A 25,478-nucleotide genomic window follows, 5' to 3' on the forward strand; every position below is an offset into this window, starting at 1 on the left:
GTATATCTGCATGAAAGCTATCAGCTGACCTGAAAAATGTTGATCGAAAACCTTCTACCTAGCTTTGTGCATGTTTTCAGACTGGGGCATTTAAAACTACTGTACAGTACTGTAGATAACTTTGATTATTGTGTTGCAAGGTCTTCTTGTTCAAGGGAGCCTTTCTAATTCTGAAATGTGAAATGGTGGAAAGAAAATATACAAATGTAATTCAGAGTTTCTTATCATTTCCTTAACAGAAAAAAAATAGGGTGAAGCCATTAGAACACAGCACAGATAGCCAGAAGGCCTAGAGTCTATTCAAAGCTCTGAACTGATTCATTATACTACTTACAGTATACATTAGAGAGTGTTTCCAGAACTACAGTCCTGATTCTGTGTTGGCATGCAGTGTGTGTAGTCATTTTCACCAGAGGAAATAATGGTAAAACTTTGGCAAAAAATCAGAATAATGGCATTATGCACTCACTTTATACAGGTGTAAATCATAACAGTACAATGTGTGTGTGTGTGTGTGTGAGTGACAGAGCAAATGAGAAAGAAATATATTTTTCTCCAGATGAAAATGAATCTATTCCAAACCCTTTTTCGGAGATATAAAAAGTCTATGTTACTTTACAGATCATTTTTAATTTCTAAACTCTTCCGTATTATCTGGTTGTGTCTAGAAGAGAAGTCCTGAAACACCATGAAAAGAGCCTTCCTTATTAGACTTTGGGCCCTGTTTTGCAAACCCAAGCAATGTGGCTAAGTTTCATGGATCCAAATCTTCTGGGGGCTTATCTAAAGCAAATCTGTCCTTTAAAAGATCATGTAGTCCAAACATCATTCCACCATCCTTAGCTCAGGCGCTGTAAGCTACCATGGCATCCATAGCGATTAGTTCCTCATAAAAGTAGAGTTAGAACTATAGCCATTGCCAGAAGCCTTTGGAACAAAACACCCCTCTGAGTCAGGATCTATAATATGATGTTCTGTAATTACCGTATGTCACTGAGTCCCTGGAACTGTTATAGTGCATCAAGAACTACCTGCCTGTTCTTTAGTTCTCCATTTTACATCTTAACCCAGCATCTAAAGAACTACAACATATGTGTAACTGAGACACACATACTTCTACTGCAGCTGTACCTTCACAGTGTTACTTTCATACCATATGCTGTGAAGCGCTGTTATTCATTTCAGTGCTATGCAGAATTTTTGGTACCTACAATAAAAGTTGTAGGTGCAAATAGGAGAGAATGGGGAAAGGAGATGGTGGCTATTTTAGCTTTGGGATTGCATCTTTTCCAGGTCAGATTTCCAACTGGACTGTAATGCTGGACTTGCAGTGTGTATTAATAACATAAAGAGGTTAATGAGACTCAGGTAAACGGATTATTAATTTTAAAGATGGTCAAAATCTGGCAAAGTGACAGACAAGTAACTGTAGCTACTGTTAACACACTAGTCCTTATTCTCCAAAGTCTGAGCTGTGCATGGATGCAGTAGAGAGTGGTAGCCAAGGACCTGGTTGTGGGTCCCTGGTCCCTAACTGCCTCCCCTGGGCGAGTGCTCAAGTCACATGAGACCAACTCTGTCCTTTGCAGTTAAGGTTGCTAGAGTTTGGCTTCACTGCTGCCCCCTCCTATTCCACTACATGCCTCCCGTTATACCAGAAGTTGAGTGGTAGCTGGTGCAGGAGGCCCCTGTGGCAGAGATTCTCAATATTGGGGGCAGGGGGAATTCCAGCCAATGATGTAAAATCAACTTAATCGGTGAACTAGAGAACCTGACTCATAATGAGATTAAATTCTGCTCAGGTTACTAAGCACACGGTCCCAGTGTGAGGCCATTTCAACACATGCCACTTTTGAAAAGTGGCATGCTAATAAACGGCATAAAAATGCTAATGAGGTGCAAATGTAGATTTCTGGCACCTAATTAGCCTACAGTTGCATGATTTGGAGTTCGGAAGAAGCTCTTCTGGACTCCAAAAGAGCATGTAGAGGCGCAGCCCGTGAGGGATCTCCCAGAAGGAAGTCCTCCTTCTGGAAGCCTCTTCTTCCTGAAAATTTTCTTCCATGCTCCAAATCATGCGACCATATGCTAATGAGGTGCTGGAAATTTAAATCCATGCCTCATTAGCATTTTTGGGCTGTTTATTAGCATGCCACTTTCAGAAAAAGTGGCATGTGTAGAAACGGTCTAAGTGGGTAAAGGAAGCAGGATTTTATCCAGTGTCCACATTGTACAATCTTTCCTCCTACAGCCCTGATGATACACCTCAATCCAAACATTCAACATTGCCACTATGCAAGAGTTTAGTCTTCATCGGAGCAGTCAATCCATAAACAATCTTCTATTTGGTGCACAGACAAACTGAAGCCAATGTCAGGTTTGCAGGTATATTTTATTATTTTTAGTTAACCATAACATAAGACCATAAGGTGCCTTCACAATAACTTAAATTTGCATTAGGGTTGCCAACTTCCTAAGCGTGCAAATATAAACATGCCCAACACTGTCACATCCCATCCCTGTTACCATACCCCTAGCCTCTCCTTCCTCAGGGCCCTGCCCCTGCTCACTCCATCCCCCTGCCTCTGTCACTTGCTCTCCCCAACCCTCACACACATTCACCAGGCTAAGGCAGAGAATTGGGGTGCAGTCTCCGAGAGGGAGATCGGGTGCGGAAGGAGTCTGAAGATAAGCTCTGGGAAGAAGTTTGAATGTGGGACGGAGGAGGGAATGGGCTCTGGGAGGGAGTTTAGGTGCAGGATCTGGGTTGGGGAAGAGTATTGGAATGTGGGAGGGGGCAGGGGTTGGTATTTACCCCAGGTGGCATGGCTCCTGAAGATACACCCCTAAGGCAGCAGCTGCTTCTAGGCAGGTGGGCATGCTGCTTGTGGGATCAGTATAGGGTGAAAGCAGGCAAGGGAGCCGGTTTTTATTCTGCTCCTGTACCAGACCGTTAATGCCCAAAATCTCCCTCTTTGGCTGAGGTAACCTCCAAAAGACATGGCATGATTCCAGAAGGCTCCCAGCAAAAGAGGAAGGGCTAGCAATGCTAATTTACATTATAATAAGTAGACTGTCCGAAGTTTACAAAGCACATGCCAAAAATTCAAGTTCAATACAAACAAATTAACCAACAGATCCACATATCTAGAGTGAAAAAAACAGGTGGCAGGAAAAGAAGGTGCCCCATGTTTTGGTGGAAAAAAAAAAAAAAAAAAAAAAAAATTTAAATATAGTTCTCTGAAGAAATTTGAAAGAGCAGCAGTCACTAATTCAGTGCAATTCACCCAAATAAGGTTTTGAAAACTGATTTTATGATACTTAACACATGTGTAAGCACTATGACACCTTCTATCTTCTCAGCTCTTCCTTTCTTGACATTTCCTTACAGAATGCTTTAACTCATTTAAAATAGGTTGCCCATATTAATCAAAAATGTATTGTTGCCTTTTTAGGTGGCAGCCTAGTCAAAGTCTATGTACCAGTAGGTGGTGTTTCAACTGGCAGTACAAATTGGTGGAAACCAGATGATTCTTTGATGCAAATTTGTTTAATTACAAAAAATGTAAGAGCCCTGTGTCTCTGAACACAGAAGGAATAAAGTAGTAGGAAGCAGTTTTTTGCTGACAGAACCAAAAAAAAAAAAAAAAAAAACACACAACACTCTTTTCGGCTTGAACCCCTGATTTGAAAATATCTTTTTTTCCTTTTGCCTAGGTTTCTTTCTGAGTCAGCCACCTGCTTTCCATTGCTCTTCCTGGATGTTTCTCTCACGTCCTCATCTAACCTCAGTTTCAGTGAGATCTCTTCCTATACCCATATACACGTACCAAAAACAATACCCAGCCAAAACTCTGGCATGGGTTCACACACCCTTTTGGTTTAGGTTGGACTTATACTTAAAGTTGTTAATTGAAGAATTCGTTCACACCTACCAATCTTACATCAATTGCATAACAAGATTTAACAGTATCATGGAAAGCTGAGAGGACTAGAGTACAGGGCATAACTGTTTAAGAAACCGCTCCACTGAACAATCAATCTACACAGTTACAGTATTTCAGAAACACTCTTACCCCAAGGGAGACGCTACATTAGATTTCATCATGGATGTAGCTCAGAGGCATTATGCCAGGGTGATAGGTGAGCCTGCAAGATGCAATGGCTGCCTCAAGTTGAAAAGGCCAGGGTTCTAGAACAGGAGCTCTCAAACTTTCTTTCTGAGGAACTCCCTCCAACATGCAATAAAAACTCCACAGCCCATCTGGGCCACAAAAACAGGGGTTTTTTGCATATAAAAGTCAGGGTCAGCATTAGGGGATAGTATGCAGGACATTTGCCCAGGATCCCACGCTACAGGCAGCCCTGCAAAGCTCAGTTTCTGAGGCTTCAGCTCCACGTGTAAGGCCCTGGAGACCTGGGCTTCAGCCCCAGGCAGTAGAGCTTCAGCTTTCTGCCCTGGCCCCTGCACATCTTATGCCAGCCTGGATTGGTGGCCCCATAGAAACCTGTTTGCAGGTCCCTCAGGGGCAGGATCCCTGGTTAAGAACCACTGATCTAGACCATTATTTAAATTAAAGTCATTCTCTATTTGCTTCACGCTGTCTGTTTTATGTACACACTTTCCAAGAAGTACGGTGTGTTTCCTTCAATTGTACCAGCTTTGGCAGATGTGCTCGCATTTCCACAACCATACATCTCAGAGTTACAGGTTTGGCGCCACATGACTAGGTAGGCCCTGGAAAAGTAAGCAATCTGAATGGAGGTCCTATGGAGAAGGTCAGCTCAGGAGAAGATAAACTGCACAGTCACCAGGAGTGCAATTAGCTGAGTGCTCAGTACAGGCAATGCTTCTGCCTGTTTCATTCAATTGCCTTCAGATGCTTTCATTTCGTCTCTGGGATGTGACAGAGCTTTGTGCTTCAGAACAACACTGAAAAGTCTCAACCCAGCCCATAAGCAAGAAAACAAAGGCGTCCTAAAAGCAGAACAAAGATGGCTTGGAGGTGAATGAACAAATGGACACAGACAGAAAAAATAGTAGAGGACTTCAGAATAAACACAAATAAACAAACAGAAGCATTTGAGGGATGCATAATGGTTGGTTGTCCAGGGGGCTCTCTTATAGAGCTGCCTTAGTTGGGTGGAAAAGAACAATTTTCAATGGAAAAAAAATCATTTTAAATCCACTATCTGCTTTCAGAAATGTATCTAGCCTGCCTGGTGTCCGTTTTTACTTGGTTGCCAATGGTAGGTCATTGACATTAGTGCCTCGAGAGCAGAATAATCACTTGGGGAATACTCTGTGGGTTCTATTCACCCCTGTGAGCAAACAGCATCTATTGTTACTGGTGTCTTTGTCACATAAAGAATTCACTACAAGGGCAAGACATTCACAATACTAACTACCCTCAAGGTTTTCATTCTGTAGAGTTACAGGATAGAAGCTTCACACTGTGTTTGTAGGAACTCCACAATTACAGACTAAAGTTGGCATAATCCAGGAGTGAATCTGGCTCTAAATTAATGCCAAAAACATCTGTTGTTACCTTGACTCTCTGGCTAGGACAAGTCAAACACCTCTTATTGGAGCAAATTCATGGTTATCACAATCAGCAATGCGTCTCTCTAGATTTAACTATTTAAAGCTAAAAAGTACTATTAATAATATTATTTTCAAACACTCTGTTCTGGAATCAATAAAAATTTGAAAAAGACATCAGACTCAAGTCACAGGAAAGAACAGATGCTTCTGTTGCTTAGGAGCAACAAATATCTTGTCACATTTCATCATCTGAGTCACCAAATCATATCCAGTCCATAGACATAGGATTTAATTTGATTTTTTTTTGTAAATGTTAGTAAAGATTTGTTTCGCTATATGCAAACAACCCTATAAAATGTACCTATTGATAAATCAAAAGTTAGAGAGAAACAAAGTATGAAAAATGCTGCTTATGAAATTAGAGTTGATTTAAAGATTGTATATATTTGCTACATGAGGTAAAAAGCTTGTGTCTTAATGGTTATAAAGCTTTAACTTTTTTAATCTCAATATCTGTAGTTATTAAATAATTATTGTCTGAGCTCTCGCCTATTGTCTGACTCCCCATAATTTAAAGGATAAGTCATCAGTAGCTATTAGCCAAGATGGTCAGGGATGTAACCCCATACTTCAGGTGTTCCTAAACATCCAATTGTCAGAAGCGTGGACTGGATGACAGGCAATGGACCACATGAAATTGACCTTTTCCATTTATGCCCTTTGAAGCATCTGGCAGGAGCCTCTGGCAGGGGCAAGATACTGTGCTAGATTGATCAGTCATCTGATCCAATATGGTCATTCTTATGTTCTGATTTCCCACAACTGTGAAAACTGTAATCAATACAAATTGAAAAAAATGCATAAAACCCATAATTTTGCACAAGTGAACATTTAGATCAATAAAGATGGGAAAAGCTAAAGAAACATCAATATTCATTGCAATTATAAAAAAGAAAATCAATATATTCCATTTTTAAAGACTGTATATGCATATTATTCTTTATGGTCAAGTATTTATTCATCAGGTCAAATCCTGGAATGAAATATGCACATAGATATCACCAGGAAGTGGAACAATCAGTGATTTGAAAGAGCCACACAAATGAACATACTCAGTTGATGGAGCTTCAGTTCCTAACTGTATCAGTCCCATTTATTTCTTGCAAATTTGCAAACACTACCTGCAGCCGAAATATGCCATGTGCCACTCAAAACCCCTTTACTATAATGCTTATTGCTTCTTTTTCTACCAGTCGACCACATGTCCCAGACCTCCCTCTTTTCAAGGTGATGGAGCCATGTGTGTTTAACATTAGATGGACTGAATAGAAGGCACATTTAATGTAGCAGTAAATAAAGGGTGGAAAAGCTAAGATATTTTCAGCTCACCAGTGCACTAATGTCTTCAGCTTTGAGCCATCCTAGTTATTATGAGGTTTAAAAAAAAAAAAAAAAAAAAGTCACCTATTTCAAATGACGGCAACATTTCAAAGAGCAAAGAGATTTTAAAGCATCACCACTCCCTTTGATGTTGCTACAGAATTATATTTACTTTGCAGTGCATTTCATGTTCTCTCACCATTGTTAAAACACAAGAACTTAAGCCAAGGGTAGTGTTCTACTTGGCTATGAAGGTTGCACAGCCACCAGTTCTCTTGGCACTGCCCATATAGTTTGTGGTACCCTTCCACTCCTGCACCAGCTCTGGTGTTCCACTCTAACAAATGGAAATCTGGCATACCTTCTCAGTTTGCCCACTGGTGATCCTTCTCTGCTACTTAGGCATATACCTCAGGGTAACCTCCTCTGATGTAATGATAGCCCATGCAGGAAGACATGCAGTTACCAGCCTGTCTCTGCTGCCCATCCACTGCCAACACCCATCCCACTGTCAGCCTGAAGGTACACATGCAACTAGTGGTCTGTTCCTGCTGGTCACCCTTCCTCCCCTCACCCATCGCTCACCTGTAGCTGCTCATGAAATTATTAACAACCCCTCCTGGTGCCTTGATGCCAGCCTCCATCCTCCCACCAGCCCAGGGTTCCTCTGCAAACAGGGAAGAGTTTTAGAACATGCCTTACCACCTCCAGGCTCACCCAAAACTGAGAAGAGCCTATGTGATGATATTCCAAAAATCAAGGAAAAAGCACTGTTGGCATGAAGAGTACAATTTGCACAATAACTACTTATTTTTCTTTTCCCACTCCTCCACCCACAGCAACTGATGCATCTCAGCAACCGCAGACAGGTGTGCTAATACTGAGTGCTAATACTGCCTATCCAATCTATGCCAGAGGAAAAGGAAGTCAAGATAAGAAGTGTTTACCAACCTACCATTCACAACCCAGCAGAGGGATTTTAAAAAAAAAAAAAAAAAAGAGACCAGGGACAAGAGAGTATGTTTCATTAAACCCAATGAAGGGGAGTGAGAGAAGGGCAGGACTTGTTAGGAATACCTGCAGGGGAGGATGGGGAACCCTACTGGAGAACAGAGTAACACCATGTTCAAGGTATGTGCCATATCCTAAGAGTCTCCTGGTGCCCTGTTCCTCTGGTCTCTCTGGTCACCAGGGTCACCTTTCACGTCACCATCTCCAGGGAACAAGCCCTTCCCTCACAATTCTATAGCATCAAGAGAACAGTGTATGTTGGGAGAGTCCCTTCATCCCTGCATCCACAGAGGACAGACCCTTGTGCAACCATTCCACACCACAAAATGCAGAGAACATTTTGGACCTCTCCAGGTGCATAAATATGCAACCTCAAAAGGACATGTTTCAGAGTTCTTTTCTCTGTCTGTTTTTTTCTCCCTCCTTTTTCTACTTTTACATCATGTTATGTTTGTGAACTGTAGAAAACCTATTGAGCATTGTTCTCATGGGTGTCATTTTTATTTATTTAAAAATATTTGAAAAATTCATGGCATTCATTGTTCTCGTAAGTCCTTTCCACAGAGTAATGAAATCCCCACCTGAAATCTGCTAAAACCCTTCCACCGCTATATATAAAATGTGAAGACATGCATTAATCAGTAATATACATTCTTGACTAGTTTGCCCTGCAAAGTAGGGCCATAATATTTCCCTGCACCTGTGTCCCTGATGAGTTGCAGTGTTTTGTGAAGGCCACCTCTCCAGCTATTCAAAACATTCATCAAGTCTGCCCACTTCTTCCTCCCACCCATCAGTAGGGCTCTTCCTCTTGCTCACATAGCAGCTTCCTGTGTTTTGCACAACCTAGCATACAAGGTGGGGTGTAGGGTGCTCTGGGTAGAGGTAGTACCCTTGTTCTCTGGCAGCTGCATCCTATTCGTAGGATGGATGGAAATACAAGAAAGGCATGAAGGCGGCAAAACAGAATTGGGTAGAAGACCAGTGCAAGGAAATAGAAGACAGCCTTAATAAAAATAACAGCAAGAAGGCATACCAAGAGTTAGACAACCAAGAGTTTCCATAGTCCAGAACAAGGCAGGGAACTGCCTCACTGAAGAGAAAGAGATCCTTGGCAGGTGGACAGAATACTGTTCTGAGCTGTACAATGATAAGGTCGATGGAGACCCAGAAATACTGAAATGTCCATATGCTACCGAAGAGGACAGCCTCCCAATCCTTCGGGAAGAAGTAGAAGCAGCAGTGCAATCACTGAAGAAAGGAAAGTCAGCTGGAGTGGACAATATCCCAGCAGAATTGATACAAGCAAGGGGAGAAGCCATGATCAGTGCCCTTACCAACATATGCAATAAGATATGGCAGATGGGAAAATGGCCTACGTCATGGACGCAATCACTAGTGATCGCACTTCCTAAAAAGGGCAACCTCCAACAGTGCCGAAACTATCGTACGATAAACCTCATTAGCCACCCAAGTAAAGTAATATTGAACAGGTTGAAGCCCCAAGCTGAGATGATTATTGCTGAGGAACAAGCAGGGTTTAGGGCAGGGCGGAATACCACCGAACAAATATTCAACCTGAGAATTCTCTGCGAGAAATATCTGCAGCACCAACAGCACCTGTACCATGTTTTTGTGGACTTCAAAAAGGCCTTTGACAGAGTTTGGCAGGCAGCATTATGGGCCACCATGAGAAAGTACATCATCAGCCCCAACCTTGTGCGAGTTGTTGAACATCTGTACGACGATGCCACCAGTGCAGTTTTCCACAACGGTACCATTGGAAGCTGGTTCAGAATGACAGTGGGTGTCCGTCAGGGTTGTCTGCTCTCCCCCACGCTTTTCAACATCTTTCTGGAGCGCATCATGATTGATGCCTTGGAAGACCATGAAGGAACTGTCAGCATAGGGGGCAGAATAATCACTAACCTTTGCTTCGCTGACGATATAGACAGATTAGCTGGAGGAGAAGAGGAGCTTGCCAGCTTGGTAGAATGGCTGGATACCACCTCAAAAGCCTATGGAATGGAGATAAATGCAGAAGAGAGACAAAACTGATGACCAATAACACCAATGGCATCAGTAGGGATATAATGGTGAATGGACAAGCTCTTCAATGTGTGTCCAGCTTCAAGTACTTAGGTGCAATCATGTCAGATGAGGGGTCCAGACCAGAAGTCCTCTCCAGAATAGCGCAAACAGCAGCAGTGCTTACAAAACTTAGACCCCTCTGCAGGGACAAGAACATCAGTCTGAGATCGAAAGTAAGATTGATGCGCTCACTGGTCATCTCAGTGTTCTTGTCCGCTTGCGAAACGTGGACCCTTACAGCAGAACTGCAGAAAAAGATCCAAAGCATGGAGATGAGATGCTATCGGAGGCTTTTGGGCATCTCTTATATTAAGCATGTCCCGAATGAAGAAGTACGACATAGGACCAGGCATGTCATAGGCCCACATGACGATGTGCTCACTGTGGTGCAGAAGCGCAAGCTCAGATGGTACGGCCACGTCATCAGATCAAGCCTTTCAAAGACCATGTTGCAAGGCACAGTACCTGGTGGTAGAAGGAAAGGCAGGCAAAGGAAGAGATGGGAAGATAACATCAAAGAGTGGACAAACCTGAATGTGAGCGAGTAACAGAGAGCTGCACAGGACAGGATGAGGTGGAGTGAGTTGATCAGGAAGTCATCTGCGGTGCCCCAACGACCCTCAAAAGGGGTTATGGGATAGAGATGAGAGATGATGAGCATACAAGGTAGATATTGTTAGTCAGTCTCCAATATTGGCACTGGGCACCTCCACTTCCCAGATTGACAGGAGGCAGAGCAACACCATCAATGGCCATAGTGAGGCTCAAAGAATTCTATTTTTCATTGCAAAAAACAGTCCACAATTTGTAAAGATGCTGGCATCTAGGACCTTTCCAGACCACCCAACATTAATAGGAAAACCTTCCATGGTGATTGAAAATGCCCCCAATGTTCATTGGGGGCCAGCAGAAGGCACACATGAAAAAGTGTAGCATCAGCATTGACACTTGGAGAACCTTGCTCAAGACCTTCTCCAGTGGAAAACAGTAATCCAAAGGGGGTGACACAATTTGAGAAGTCCCACCACAGTGCAGATGAGGAAAAGTGAAGAAGAAAAGACAGACAGTCAAAAAGTGCCCCACACTCCTCCAACAGCTACCAACAGCTGCCCCTTCTGTGATAAGCTCTGTGGCTCCAGAACTGGGCTGATCAGCCATCAGACACCTTACTCGTTACTGAGTGACCGCCAAGAGACAGACATGATCAAAGCCCTGCAGGACCCAAGAGAAATATCTCTTGCTACTGATGAAGCCTGAGCCTGGTGGAGGAGCAAACGAAAAGGCATGGGGTCTCACCACGTGCTCAACTGCAATTCAGGAACCCCAGCTGTGCAAGTCCATCAATAATGTCTATGCAATATCCTGACTTATGAGCCAGGGATACAACCCTTTCTTGATAGGCGTGTACACCTCCATTACAACTGTAATAGTTTATCTACCAACACCACACTAGCCAGACACTAACCAGGGGCAGCGAGCTTCCAGATGGCAAAGGCCACATACTTCTCCACACACAGGGGCACTCTCACATCACTGTTCCACCACTGCAGTTCCAAGGCAAGCTCTGCACAGAACTCTAGGAAAGTAGCTTTTGCCATCCTACTTCTGCCCCCACTGCTGGTTGTCCCAGGTCTGCAGTACTGTCCTGTCCCACCAGTCACAGCTTGTTGTCTGAACCCAAAAGCAATGGTCCAAAGGGTGAAACTGCTTCAGGAAAAATTCAAGCAAAAGTGTCCGCTCAGTTTCAGCTGCTACCTTCTCTGGTGCTCTATCACTCTGGTTCTACGCATTGTGTTGCTAGAGATATTATTTGCAACCGCCTGTTAGTATTTAGCACCATAAGATTCAGAACACCCTAAAATGTTTCTTCCATGCAGCCTGAGGCCACTTTAAAAATGGTGCTGGCTTGTAGCAACAAGAAGGATGTTGAGCTGAAAAAAAGAGCAATCATGGGAACTATTTACTTTGACCCCAAGTCCCACAGTTCTTGTGTGTTCCCGTACATAACCCATACTACCTAACTGCAGATCAATGCACCATAGGATGACTGCCCAGAATGAGAAGTACTTACTCTGAAACAACCCAGAGCTTTGTGGGGTCAATGATGACCAAGGGAAGTAGCTTAACTGGGGTAACTATGTGGTGTTGGTGCACTGTTCATACAGCACAGATACACAAAATCTGCAAGAGCTGTCAAGTGTAGACATGCCCTAACCTACTTAAACGCATGCTTTGTTAAATAGGGAGCCTCCAAAAGACAAATGACACCACAGATTGAAGGTCCAATTTAAACTGTAAAAATTGTCTATTGCATTCAGACTGATTTAATATCTTAAATCTGTGTCTTGGGAATACAGCAAGCATTGATACATAAGTCCTTTTCTGGATCCTTTAAATATCCACTCAGACCATACTAATATTTCAAAAAAAAAAAAAAAAGAGAGGAAAAATAAACTAGAAGATCTGTAATCTTTTTCATGATGAATCTTTTGCTCTGTAAAAAAAAAAAATTAGTTTTAGAAAAGATGTTTAAAGATCAAGAAGCTTGTGCAAACAAGCTGTCTGTTGTGAAAGAATACAATAAAAGCCACTGATCTTATTTGTTTCCATTGGGAATGGTTGAAAAATTTAGCCCTTCCTCTGCTGTACAATAAGCACTGAATGTACCAAGTGTTTTCATACTGTGCTAGCAACAAACAATAAATAAAATATTTTAAAAGAATGCAGTCAGTGGGAAAACTCTGAAAATGAAAGTATCAGAGAGGTAGCTGAGTTAGTCTGTATCTTCAAAAACAATAAGAGTCCTGTGGCACCTTATAAACTAACAGATATTTTGGAGCATAAGCTTTCGTGGGCAAAGACCCACTTTGTCAGATGTTGCATCTGATGAAGGGGGTCTTTGCCCACCAAAGCTTATGCTCCAAAATATCTGTTAGTCTATAAGGTGCCACAAGAGTTCTGAAGATTTAAAGTGTTTTTAATTAGTGCAATCGCTGTCTGTTACATTAATTAGTTTCCTGCTATGTAACTCATATATAAACTCAATTCTTCTGTTTTTCTAGTAACATCAGGGTACCTGAAACATGCATTAGAACAGGTTCCTAGTTTCAGAGCCATTATGAACAAATAGATATCACCACCATCTTCATGGCAAATCCCAATGGGATGTGGCCTCTTTGCATAGAAGTAGATACACTTTAATTAAAACAAAAATGTAATACAGTATTTATCTAAATCACTCCAGTCCACAGCTGCATTGCTGCAGTGTTTCTGGGCATAACTGTAGAGTACTGTACTATAGTATTTTTATGAGGGTATGCATATTCAGGCAGATTTTAGAACACTCACTAGAACATAGTGACTTGTAACAACTTCTAATCATTTCAAGACCTACTTGGAAACTTTTGATAAGGGGATGACTGATTTTGACTAAATGTAATTAACCAAATTCAGCAGCATTCATGTAATAGATGCAAAAGCATGGGTACCAGTTAATGCTCATTATAATGATGGGGAGTCTTTTATTATGCCTGTGACTAAGAATCAGAGGAAGGCGTTAACAAAAAAACACAGTTTGGTTTTATATTCCTATTTTTATTTAAAATATTAAAAACTAATCATTAGCCTATGATTAAAAGAGAGAGGTGCCATTATGAATCTGAAAGAAAGCAAAGTGAAGATCCTTCAGATCCCTGTGCAACATCTGTAACTGTCTGGCATGAACTGAGGCTTCTTTGACATATTTATTTTTTACAGAGCAGGACACACTGCACTCTGCATTTTATAGATGTATAAAAAGGCCTGATATTTTCTTATCGGATTTCACCCAAAAAACTTGACATGGCTTAGGAAACTCAGGTGCAGAGCAGTAGAGAGCAGCAGTCTTCCTAGATCTGCAGTGTCCCACATGCTAGCCACTAGCCCCATGCGGCTATTTGGCGGGTTGAGTGTGGCTAATTAGCTTGAACAACAAATGTATTTTCAGAATCATATGGCTAGTTCGCTTCAGAACTAGTTGGATAGCACAGTCCCAGATGAAACCCAGAAGGGTGCATTACAATCATCTCATCCAACACAGAGGCTGTTGAATTTCATCCAATAATTGCTAAGTGGAGCCCAACAAACCTGCGGTTGACCTAGAGCATATGTAGATATTCCTAAAGCATTGTAGTGAAAGCAACATGTGGCAGTATGGTATGGGCTCAGTCCTATTAATACCAACATCAAAGGTCAAATTCCCATAGACTTCCATGGAAATAGAAATAAGTCCATTGTATTTAGTGCTTGTATCTCAGGGACTAAGAAGCAAGGCCAGAAAGATCTGGAGCCAGCCAGAAAAAAAACTGATGTATACACATAACATTTCCAAATATTTTCTAAATATGAAGTAATAAAAAAGTCACAGCAGATATTCTAAGAACTGCCCATAGGAATGATTCACATTTAATAATTAGAACTAAATTAACCCAGACTGACCACACCATATATTTGTTAATGCTAAGCTACAAACTACCCAAATAATTATTTTAGTGTTGTGTATCAGAGTGTTAAACAACAGACTACTGTTCTCTACCCAAAAAGCTAACCATTCAGACTTACATAATAAAAAAGCAAATGATAATTTACCATCATACATTGAAATATACCACTAATTATTTTAGACAAAAAGGAATCTGTTCAAGGTAACTGAGGAAGTTTTAATTCATTTTATACACTTTGGATCAAGAGCAACATTTTCAAGAGTGCCAAAGTGGCTTGTGCTATGTCTACACTGTAATTAAAAGCCCACAGTTGATCCATATCAGCAGCCTCAGTGTACACTTCTGGGATCAGACTGGAGTTGGTGCTCTGAGATCCTTCCCCTTCATGGGGTACCGCTACGTGTATTTACTTGTAATGTGAACATACCTCTTAGACAAGCAATCCTGTGGCCCTTTAGAAACTAACAAATGTATTAGGTCCTGAGCATTCATGGGTAAAATCCACATCCTCTGATGACATGGATTTTACCCACAAAAGCTCATGACCTATTAAATTTGTTAGTCTCTAAGGTGCCACAGGACTGTTTGTTATTTGTGATGCTACAGACTAACATTGCTACCCCTCTGAGACTATACACTCTTATCAGACCTCACCCAAAAAACTTGACAAGGCTTAGGAAGCTGGTGCACAGAGCAACAGAGAGCAGCGGTCTTCCGAGATCTGCATTGTCCCACACACTAGCTGCTAGCCACATGGGGTGTGGCTAGTTAGCTTGAACAATAAACGTATTTTCAGAATAATATGGCTAGTTTGCTTCAGAACTAGTTGGATAGCACAGTCTTACACAAGAAGCCTCTGTTGACAGAAGTGACTGTCAGAAAGGATTTCCCCGCAAAACTTCTATTGACCAGTTGCGTCTACACATAAAAGCAGATTGAAAGAGAAATCTGCTCTGTCAACAGAGAGCAGCTTGACTGCCGGGCCCTCTTTCGACAGAGCTGACTGGAAGCCCTGCAAACAGGGCTGACCAGTAAACCAGAAGCCCTGTCTGTTGACAAAGAGCCCTGAAGCGTCTGTTTCGTCGACAGAACATTGTTGAGAGAGGTATTATACCTGAAGGGAGAGAGGTATAAAGTTGCTAGTGGATGTGCTGGGTTTTGTTGACAAACTGTCAAGGAAGTACATTTTACATGTAGATACTCTGTGTTTTTTCTCAACAAAAGCCCAGTTTTGCCAGGAAAAGCCTCTCACATAGGCATAGTCTTAGACACTTAGCAGCTTGACTTTTGATGTTGTTCAATGAAACTTTGGCTCCTAAGTGACTAATTCACATTGGAAAATGGAAGTTAGGGATCTAAATTACTTATGTGCTTCTGAAAATTGTGTATCAGAATTAAACATGGGATGACTCCATTGACCACAATGGAATTTGACTGGGAGTAAATCAGCACCATTGAAATGAGTTGCTTTTGTAAGCTTTGGCCCTGAGAGAGCTATAAAATTGTATACCTATACTTTTATTAGAGGTTTGCACTTTATGGAAACAGCCAGTGTCAGCCCTCATGATTTTTGTACCTCTTCTTAGGAAATCCTGAAATCTTTCCTGAGTCAACCGCTCACCAATTTCAACAGGAGGTTGCCTAAGTTAAAAATGAGTGGAGGAGGCTAGTGGTGGGAAGAGATCAAATCCCTTTTATGGTAAAATGTGCAAGAAGGGATAAGAGGAGAAAGAATAATGAGAAGGAAACGTGTTGAGGGAAGCCTATCAGGTGTTTGAGTTGCAGTTTACTCCCTCTCCCTCCCTGCCTGCCTGTGGAATGAATCATGGGTCCAACCCTGAACTGTCATGAACCTCAGAAGAGGGAGGCAGATAGATAGTTTTGCTGGAGACATCTGTGCATGCCTTCTGAGACCCAGCAGTATATCCCACACTTTGTAGGATAGGAACTGGGGTGCTGGAACTAGAGATGCTGGAGATGCTGCCTAATCCCCTGGCTTTAACGATTCTCATCATATACTAGCTGTAAAGTTTGGCTCACTGACTCTCAGGACTCCCACTATTCAAAATGTTTCAACCCCCAGCTCCTCTTGTTCCAGCCATCACTCTCTTCCTGCAGTTCTGCCAAGGCAAGGCATCTTTAATATCTGCCAGAAGCTGCCTACACAGTACACTGGTGCAAGGGCAGTGTGAGTCTGACAAAACACAGACTATCTAAAGAGAAATGGTAACTGGTAAATTAAACATGCATATCCTAACAGCAATTAGTCTTTGGTTAGACTGGTAAATACCTACTGTAAGACTGTAGTATCTTGCTTTTATTTTATGTGTTTATTTTTACAGAGCAGGACACCCTTCGCTCTCCATTTCACAGCTGTGGAAAAAGGCCTGACATTTTCTTACCAGACTTCAGCCAGAAAACTTGACACGGTTAGGAAGCTGGTGTGCAGAACAGTAAAGAAAGCAAAATTAATTTCTACCCAATAGAGGAAGGAGGGGAGAAACGAGCTAAGGGGAGGCCAGAGGACTTCTCCATGTGACTCCGCCCCCTGCCACCAGCCTGGGGCTGCCAAGCTCTTCCCCGTTTGCCCATCCCATGTGACTTGTGGCCAAAGGCACTGGGAGCAGTACAACAGCTGGAGGAGCTGCCAGCGTTCTGCTCCTTTCCCTCCTGCCCCTCCCAGCCAGCAAGGCTGACAGCCACTGTGGGCCTTGGGGCAAGGTAGGAGGGGGCCAGGCTCTGCAACTCTAGGAAGAGTGGGGCATAGTTCAGTCAGCCCTTAGCACCACCCAGACTGCCACACTGGGGCCCTCCCCGCTCAGAGCTGCGCAGAGCAGCGGAACAGCAGTGCTGAGGTACTTCAAAGGGGCCCAGAGCTCTGGCTGCCACCACTGCTAAAGTAGCAATGGCGGCCACCAGAGGTCTGGGCTCCTTTGAAATGAAGAGCTGGGGGCAACTGCCCTCCTGTCCCCCCCCCCCCCCCCCGCTATTGCCAGGCCTGCTCCCAACAGAAAAGGAGCAGACCCACCCACCCCAGCTTCCACGGAGCTGGGCTGTGCGTCTTTCCCCACTGGCAGAGGCAGCAGCAGGTGGGGAAAGAAGCTGAATGCTGGCAGCTCCATCTTGCTGCCATAGCACTCCCGGCTCCTCCCTCTTCCCCCCCCCCACAGCCCTGTTCTCCTAAGAGGCAGCTCCCTAGAGTGTCTGGAGACGGTACAGTGTCATTCCAGTTTGCCCATTCCAGTATTAATAGCTTACTGGTACGGCCTACTAGACCTTCCCAGCTGTCTTGCACAGCTTCAGCCACTTTCTTACCCGTATGCCACACTGGCCTACTTTCACCTCTGGTGTTGAGACCACTGCTGAGCATGAAACCAACATCATCTCATTGTTTCCTTGAACTCTCCATCTGTGTCTGTACCCAGCTGTGGACCCTTGTCTTATCCTAAGCTCATGAGCTGTTTGAGATAGGGGCAGTCATTCTGTTCTAGGTTTGTACAGAACAATGGGACCTTGGTCCATGATTTGGGCTCTTAGATTATTTTACCGCAATGAAAATAAATAACAAATCTGGAGTACACTAGAAACCTGCTACCAAAGGAAACCAGAAATATGTCAATATTCATGCATGTTAGATTCCATCTTTGCCACTCTCCCAGTATTTGTTCACTAAGATCCAGTTTCTGAAAGCTTTTGTTTCACCTTGTTCCTGCAAGTATTCCCATTGGTATCAATGGGACTACTCATGTGAACAAAGTTAAGAGAGCATGCACATTTCCAGGATCCAATCCTAAACCACTAATTGTCAACAAGTTGAGTATCTTTCTCTTTCCACAGAAACATCTGTATCTGCAACTGTCTAACTATGACCAGCATTCTGTTAGGCCTTCTCTACACTAGACCTTAAAGTCGATCGTAGAGATGCAATTCCAGCTGTATAGCTAGAACTGACGTATCTATGATTGACTTATCTGTCTGTCCTCACTGAAGGAGGTCAACAAGAGAAACTCTCCCATCAACCTCCCTTAGTCCTTGCAAGATTGAGGAGTCCAGGGGTCGACAGGATAGTTCAATTTCACACAGCATGACTGGGTTGACCTCCTGTGGCCTTAATGTTATCTCTCCCTGTCTTCCTCCACATTGTAGAAATCCACTGAAAAGGGAGTCAGGGCCAGTGGCTAACAGGGAATACTTTGGCAGAATGCAGCTGTGCTGGGACGGGGCTCCAAGAGAAAGTAAAGGTAATGCTCTCCAGGATTCGTTCATTTTGCCCATTTAGTCCACAGCCACATCCTCCCCTTACCACCATAATGTTTCCACAAGTGCAATCTCACGGAGTTTCCCCAGCTCCTATTTAGGAATACCACATGCCATTGATAGTCTAGCCTAAATTTTAAATAACTCGAGAATTTATTTTGTCCAAAAATTATTAGTATCAGCCCCAATTGTTTTGAAATTTGTCTTTTTTTAAAATGTATGCCAATAGGGCCTTGGGAACCATTAAGGTAATTTAGTTTGATTATTCTAACAGTCCTGAGCTGTGACCATAATAACATGAACAAAGAATTTTACCCTTAGCCCTGGTGATAAGAAGCATATTAAAGAATAGAGACAGCATCACAGAACAAAATTTAATCCTGACAAAATTGGGTACAGCTCTTTGATTTCAAAAGGAGAGATCATTGCAAGCAAGTAATAATGCATCACATCATGTCCTAAACACGGGGTTCACAAGCCTCTAAAGTTACTCACTTGAAGTCATGCAATAATAATAATCTGTATTACCATAGGAAAAAAAAATCACCCAGCATCAATAGAAAAGCTTCTGTCACACACCTAGAGAAAGTTCTTTCTTTTACTAATGGCTCATGTCTTGTAGTCCTAAATGCTTTCCACAGTTTATTCTCATTACCAGTGGAGATTAATAAAGGTGCAGGTAAATCTCTTGTAAGCTTTTCTACCAGGATTGACTTTGAGTGTAAGTAGGAGGGAATGTGGGCATGACAGCTCAGTAATCTTTTTTCCTTGAAAAAAGTAATTGTATACTCTGATCACGCCTCACTCAGAGAGAGAGACAGCCTGCAGAACAACTCCCTCTGCCTGGCATGTCAAAGGTTGGAACCCTGCATAGTTATTGTAGCACCGTGAGGTACTTTAACAAGTAGCAGAGTATGACCACACAAAAGTTGTCATTTCCCCAGTACGTTCAGCATTGTGGCTTAACTCTGCGCCCTCTAAAATCCACAATGAGAGTAGAAAAAGAACAATGCTGAGTTCATCTGAAAAATCTACCCAATGGGCCCCGATCCTGAAGTCCTCACATAAGTGAATCCACTGAAATCATGAGTAAACACTGGAAGGATCAGTCTCACAATTTCATTCCAACGGCACAGTGAGTCAAAGCAATGCAGATATCTATTATTATGATTATATCAGAAATACAGCCCCTAGATTACAGCATGTATAAAACTATCCTTCTTTCATATAATTATAAAACAATTATACACACAAAACTGTATATAAATTAAAACTAAGAATTAGTAGCACACATCAGCTCACAGTACTTCTAAGAAATCAAATTGAGAGCTGAAACTGATTTCTAATTACAGTGCTTATCTAACCACTTGTTCAGCAGAGGTGGTGGGTGGCTGGGTGGGTGTTTGTTTTTTTTTTAAACTGAGGTGCAGTACAGTCTACCTGCTCCTTTAAGTAACACCCATCTGTTATAATTAAGAAACTATAATACTGTACACTTAAAGAAACCAGAAATAGAGTGCAGTAATCTCAGTGTATTGGAATGTGCAAATACCTATATATTAAGGAAACAATTTCAACAAGACAGAATGGATGTTCAGAAAATGCCATTTAAAATGTAATTGTGTTTGCAGTGCCCTTGGTCTGATCCTACACTCCTTATTAAATTGAAATTTTCACTTTGGGGTGGAAGATTCAGAAGCACTCAGGTCTGTTTAAACTCTGTTCCCATTGATGTTGATGAGAGTTTTGCTGTAAATGCACAGAAGTCTTGCTAGAGTAAGAACTGCAGGTTCCGGTCCTTTATGATTTGAGATCAAACCCTTTATTATTTTGAATGAGTGTTTTAATGTTTGCCCACTCTTTTCCCTCTGAACTAAATCCATTTATCTGAGAAAAAAAGTCAAGAGGGATTACTGAACACTCAGTTTTCTTGGTGGATCAGCACAAAATTGTTTGGCACAGGTAAGTGAGCAAATATTTGTGAAAGAGTGGGTAAATTTGCAGTGTATGCTGGCCCTCAGATCTGCACTTCCCTCTTTGTGGTGTGAAGGCTCAACTATCCTGTGTTGTTGCTCAGCCATGCTGCAATGGGAAACGTATTGATACAGACAGCAGCCAATGCCGTTGGTTATTTTTTTCTTAGATGACCTATTCTGCTTTTTTTTGCTCGATGCTTCCTTTTATTTGCAAAAAGCGACTTATTTTTAAACTAGGTTCCTAGACCTCCAGGTTTTCATCACCAGAGCAAAGTGTTTTGCCCAGTCAGGCTTAGGCAAGAATGGAGCCTTCAAGCATAACTTGTCCCCATTTCTCAGGAGTTCCTCAGTGAGTGGAGGGACCGTGAAAATTACATCTGCTATAATCTTGTAAAAGGTAAGGTAGCTCTGCCATGATTCGCTCAGGGAAACCCCTTTAAGCTCCAGCCAGCTCCACATCGGGGACAACTCTGCATGGCAGATGGATGCAACAAGAAGGGATGAACCAAGTATGAGCATGAGGCTACAATAATGGCTTTAGATGTCATTATGCTGCCAGCTAAGGAGGTACTTGTATATCTGGTCTGGATCATATCTAGATATTATGTAGTTTTAAGCATACTGAAGTAGATCTTTATGTCCCGCATCCTGTTCCCCCTGACCTCCTCCAGTCCAAGAACATAAAAGGGGAGAAGTTAAAATGCTAAGGATGTATGAGGCATCAGTCCACTGACTTGCTGCTCTACGCACTCTGTATCTGGTACTCACACTGAAATCAATGGCAGCTTCCTACCTGGACACCCACAGGAAGAAGCCAAAAGAATTCATGTAATGGGTATTGTATGAGGTGTACTATTGAACTGGGAGTCATGTTTAAAACGAAAGCTCTTTCTGCTTCATTAAGAAATGACTCACTTCTTCTCATGGGACTACAGTATTTTGAATGAATTAGGATTATAATAAAGAGAAATTACTTCTCCCAACAGGCAAGAAAACACTGATACACAGCTATTTCACTTTTCTAATACTTGTGAGGGATTGAAGCAGGATCCTTAAAAGTACTTGGGCACCAAACTTCCATAAAAATCAACAGACATTGAGAATCTAAATCTGGGCATTTTATACTGCGACATTGGGTACAAACAAGATCCTGATTAGAATGATAACAATAGCAGAATACTTCACAGCTGTACACACACACAGACACGCTTCTTCAGAAGTGCATCTACCTCTGCTGTGGAGAATGAGCTGTGGATGACAGCCAGCACACATTGTGCTGTTCAAGAGGTGGAGCATAGCCACCAGCCAAACAGTACTTGTATAGAAAGTGCTCTCGAGATGAACATTCATGCAGAGTAGACAGGGTCTTGTTTTTTAATATCCTACCAATAGTAAACTGCATGGGACAAAATTAGCCTGATTCTTCTCTCTCGCTGCATTTGATGTGGATATAACTTAATTTACTTTAATGGAATAACTCCTCATTCACAACAGTTTTAAGCATTTCCTTCACTGGTAAAAAAAAAAAAAAAAAAAAAAAAAAAAAGAATTAGTATAATCAGAGTTGTGAATTAAAATTCCTACAGTTGTATTGGTGTAAATCCTCCTGCCCTGCCCTGATTCCCTCCTAGCCCCTACATGTAGGTACTCTAATTCCAATATAAAGCTGCTTTTTTATTATTTTAGCTTATGTCATTTGGGATGGCTGAAGGGGGCTAAACTATACCAAAAAAGGGCACAGTTACACTAGAATAAGAGTGTGCAGACAGTGGGGGAGAGTCCTGTAGTTTCCTATATAGGCAAACCCTACCTGAGAGAACAAACAGGCCAACGTATCTAGTTCAGAAGAGATGAAGGACTGCAGCAACTCAGACAGATTTTGGAACTTTTTTTTTTCCTCTCCAAGGTATCCAGACATTCCAAACCTAATACTTAGACTTCTAAGGGAAGCCACCCCCAACCAAAACACTCTCCTTTCGGTTTCAGGGTTACCTCACAGGCCATGTTACTGCACCTACTCATGGTATGTTATTGTTGTGCGTGCAGGTATTTCAGTCCTGGCCTGTGTCTACGCTAAATCCATTTCTTCAAAAAATATTCAGTGTCTGTACACCAAAAGAATGGCAAGCCATTGATTATAGCCCTCCCAAATATTAAAGTACTTATAGTGCTCCCTGGAGGTGGACTTTTGCATTCTACAGCGAAGGGTTCACTATAAACCTATACACACAATAAACATTAAGAAAGACTTGAATTTTTTAATAACACTTAGACTTATAATGAGAAGTTCTACTGTAGTATCCTTATTTTGAGATAGATTTATACTAAGAAAGCTCTTCACTGAAAAAAAGAGAACACAGTATTTTTATATTGATGAACATACAGTTTTCCTTTCCGTTTAGTGAAAAAACCTCATCCGTGTTAAGAATCATCCATGTTATTCATTTAGTACTTACGTGATGAATCTCAGTATCCATAGGCTCTGAATGGTATTAGAAGACTACCCTAGTACTTATCGTTCACATCTGTAGTCTGTTTTCCCAAGAAGAGCTACATGATGCTGTGACATACGGGATGTTTTCAAATCAGCAGGAAATCGGCACATTTCAAGCCCAGTCTCCCTTCAGCTTATTCAGATGCATGTTCTCAAAGTGAAATGAGTTACTGTATGTAAGCTATTGCAGATAAGCCTAAATGATATCTTGCCATTTTCTCCACTGCTTTCTCATACACAAATCCGACCCTATGCAGCAACATTTTCAAGCAAACCTATCGTGCAGATGCTTTAAAAAGTTACACTGTCAAAACTAATTTCATTCATGTGTAGCAAACCTAATGCATATTTCATTTTCTATGCTTGTAAGAGCCAAGCCTCCAAGAATTCTCTTTGCCTCAGATGGGTCTATGCACCATATGGTCACAGATTTCAGTTAAAATCATGCAGAAATATTTTCTAGTCATTTAACCTTTCCCTGTTCCTGCCTCTCCCTTGTTTGACATTCACTACATACAGAATCATTTAGCCCTTTCAATCTCACACTTTAAAGAAAAAGTAGGTTAAAAGAGAGAGAGAGAGAGAGAGAGAGAGGCAGAAAGACAGAGAGCTAGTCTTCCAACATACCTTGAAAGGATGTTGTTCACTCCCAGCTGTTGGACTTTTCAGTACCTTCACTCAGGCTTCAGTGCTGCCCAGATTCATAATGTCACAGTCACCGTGGGCTTACAGTCTGAAGCAGAAACAGCTTTCTCTCCTGCACTATTCCTCTCTTTCTCCAGGCAGCTGACAGCTTCGCACTTTTTCAGGACTGTAAGAGGACTTGCCTCCCAGCCCTTACACCACTCTGATGAATAATCTCCTCCCTGCTACTAAGAGCTTGTTGCCATTATATCTTTAAAAGCACGTCAGAGCTTGTATGCAGTAGCTGTGGGAAAGCTGCATTTATTTATACAGGAAGCTTGAGCACAGCACTTCCTACTTCCCATCTGAGTCTGTTTGAACTGCAGGTGATTACTTTAACCCTGTCAACTTCCCACCAGTACATATCCCAACCTTCTTCTTTTTGACACCCATGCTATTTGTAACTATGACTCCCATCTGATTTCTGACAAGATGAAAGTAAGGAGGATATAATGCTGTGTGTGACATGCACGCATAGCCCTCCCGTTGCCACTTAACCCGCTCTAGAAAAGTGGATTATACAGCAGCTGAGCTGTTAGTACATCCCACCTGAATGTTACTGCATTCTGCTCATCCCTTCACATGGCAGAAACAATCTGAATATGAAGTGACTTCACCCATAAGGAAACTGTTTCTGAAATTGCAAATATAAATTGTGGGTGCAACTTTAAATCTGAATTGTCTTATGCTGTTGATTTTATTCAGCTTGCTTCATTAGCACAAGTACAGGAATGACAGGGCTGCAAAACTAGATGCTGAGACTTTAATCTGAGGCTGTGTGCGGCAGAGGCTATGAATTGGCAGGATCCATGCTCCGTGCACAAGTGCTCTGTTTCTCCTAGTGAAGCAGTAGTGGTACACACTGTTTCATATGATATACAGCCAGCTACTACTCTTCTTTTCCTGCTGCAGGAAAGGTGCCAGACCACAGATGAGATCTGGTATGGGATTTCTGTGTGTCTTAATGGGTGAGGGGGAAAAAAAAGAAACAAGCTAGGGACATTATCAGAGTTAATCTGCAATCATCCCTTTATGACGAAATGTGTTGTAATTAAGGCTGGCAACATGCCTTCACCCTTATTTGGGCAGACTGTTGAACACATGCTCTCTCTTCGTTTGCACATCTCTCTCGTTGCTGGACTTTTCAGAGTCGATTTTCAGAGCTATACATCATCCGATGATTTTTTATAAAATTAATAAAGATTCATTTTCAAATGTTATGAGCTCATGCAGTTGTGGGTTTGTGTACGTTTATAAACGGATACCTGCGCATATAAACAGTGTATTAAAATTACATTATTAAGGTTGCAAAGACAAGCACTTCACAGTTAGTTCAACTAATTAAAGTGGTATGCAACTGGTCACTGCTCATGCCTAGGGAGCCATAGCACCAACTAGTCCCAGCTCCTCACCCACCAAGTCTGCTATGCTCAGTCCAGCCCACCCAGGTCTAAAGTTAGTCCCCATCCTGAGCTCTCCTGCAGCCACTGATTATGCCCAAGAGTAGCTAAAACTGCTGTACTCCCTACATAGGCACTGACTTCAGGGGTACTCAAGCT

At 42.1% G+C, this 25,478-nt stretch overlaps 1 protein-coding gene across 1 annotated transcript in view; it reads right to left on the reverse strand.

Annotated features, from left to right (window-relative positions):
• Positions 1 to 24,062, reverse strand: part of RNF144B (ring finger protein 144B) — an 80,119-nt gene extending 56,057 nt beyond the window's left edge. The window contains exon 1 of the mRNA XM_074985898.1: positions 23,863 to 24,062. The gene's annotated coding sequence lies outside the window, so the exon portion shown is untranslated. The remainder of the gene's footprint in view (positions 1 to 23,862) is intronic.
• Positions 24,063 to 25,478: the final 1,416 nt, after the last annotated feature.

Source organism: Carettochelys insculpta, chromosome 2, assembly GCF_033958435.1.
Source record: "Carettochelys insculpta isolate YL-2023 chromosome 2, ASM3395843v1, whole genome shotgun sequence".
NCBI lineage: Eukaryota > Metazoa > Chordata > Testudines > Carettochelyidae > Carettochelys > Carettochelys insculpta.